This window comes from Solanum lycopersicum, chromosome 5 (genome assembly GCF_036512215.1).
Source record: "Solanum lycopersicum chromosome 5, SLM_r2.1".
NCBI lineage: Eukaryota > Viridiplantae > Streptophyta > Magnoliopsida > Solanales > Solanaceae > Solanum > Solanum lycopersicum.
The window spans coordinates 19,008,763-19,010,763 of NC_090804.1; positions in this window are offsets into that span (position 1 = coordinate 19,008,763).

The window sequence follows — 2,001 nt, forward strand, 5'->3', positions numbered from 1 at the left end:
ATTTCATTCTCTTTATATTTTGATGATCAAAAATTGTACAAAAGGTGTCCTATTTATACAAAAGCTAAAGAATCTTTTTACTAACCAACTGGACACATGTCCATTTCTAATTGACCTATTTCTAACAAACAAAATATATACAATAAAATAAAAAACACATTGCTAGTTGTAAAACCTAATGTTATCTACAAATTATTTATTTGATCTGTGTATATGCATTACAAAACCCAAAAATAAACCGGTTGAGCCCAAATGCATCTGGTGGTCCAAGAGGTCCAATAAGTCCATGTTTAAGTCCAAATATCCAAAAAGGAAACCTTGTACTAATAACAAGTGTCTAAGGTTATGAAAGAAAACAATAGATGAACTCCAACACCCCCCCCCCCCCTCAAGTTGGAGGGGAAGAAGACACTCCCAACTTTTGTAGAAGACCATGGTGAAGAGGTCCTGTGAGGGTTTAGTGAATAGATCAGCGAGCTAAGAAGATGAACGGACATGAGAAAGGGAAATCAAACCAGGGAGATATTGTTGACGAATGAAATGACAGTCGATTTCAGCATGCTTCGTTCGTTCATGGAAGACGAGATTTTTGGCTATGTGGATGGAAACTGAACTATCTAATTAAAGAAGAACAGGTAAAGATATGGTACAGTAAGATCGTTGAACAGATGAATCAACCACCTGATCTTTGCAACAACCTTGTCATTGATTTGTACTCATCTTCAGCTGATCTGAGAGAGATCGAAGCATGATTCTTTGATTTCAATGAAATTGGAGAGGAACCAAGGGATATGTAAAATCTACTGTCTGATTTCGTGAATTCGGGCAGGTACCCTAGTAAAACTCGCAGAAAACCAGCAAGTTATACGAAGAATCGATATTCCTAAAAAGACCAAGACCAGGGTCTTTTAACAAATAGAGGAGAACTCGTGAGCAGCTGTAAAATGAGGAACTCATGGATTTTGCATGTACGGACTAAGGTGCTGAACAGTGAAAGCAAGGTTTGGTCTTGTGTGAGTAACGTAATTCAATCTTCTCAACAAATGCATGTATAAAGTTGGATCCTTTTTTGGGATACCATCATTTGCTTTAAACTTCACAGTAGGATCTAGTGGTGTATATACAGGTGAAAGTTCCAAACAATTAAATTCTGCTAATAAATCCAAGGTGACTTGCGTTGAGATAAAACCAAACCATTAGGTTCCCTAATAAATTCCCGTCCCAAAAGGAAATGCAAGTGCCCAAGGTCTTCAATTTTAAACTCAGCATCCAAAAATGATTTCAAATCTTGTAATTCTGCTGCATCATTTCCTGTTAAAAGAATATCATCTATATAAACTGCAACGATAGAGATATTGATGTCAGTTTTCTTAAAAAATAAAGAATATTCATTTAGAGAGTGACTATAACCCTTGAAATTGAGAGCTTTTGTGAGTTTTGAATACCAATGGCGAGATGCCTGTTTAAGACCATAGATAGACTACTTTAACAAACAAACGTGATTAGGTGAAGTAGATGTAACTCCAGGTGGAAATTTCATATACACTTCTTCATCAAGATCTCCATGTAAAAAGGCATTATAGACATCCAACTGAAATAAATCCCATCCTTTCTTTATAAAAAGCAAGTAGGCATCTAATAGTGGTCGTTTTTAGTACTGGGGAAAATGTCTCGTTATAATCCACCCCCTCTTTTTGAACATCAGATCGAACAACTAACCTTGCCTTGAATCTTTCAATGGTAACATCTGAATGTTGTTTCACTTTGTACACCCATTTACAAGGCAAAGCCTTTTTGCCATGAGGTAAAACAACTACATCCCAAGTTTTGTTCAACTCTAGAGCAGATAATACTTTGTTCATTGCTTCCTGCCAGGCTAGATCTTGTGCAGCCTGGTCATAACTAACAGGTTCATGAACACTTGAAACAAAGGTGAGAATGACTTGATTAATAGAAGATAATTTGTTGAAAGGAAAAGAAACAGGGGTAACAGGATTGTGG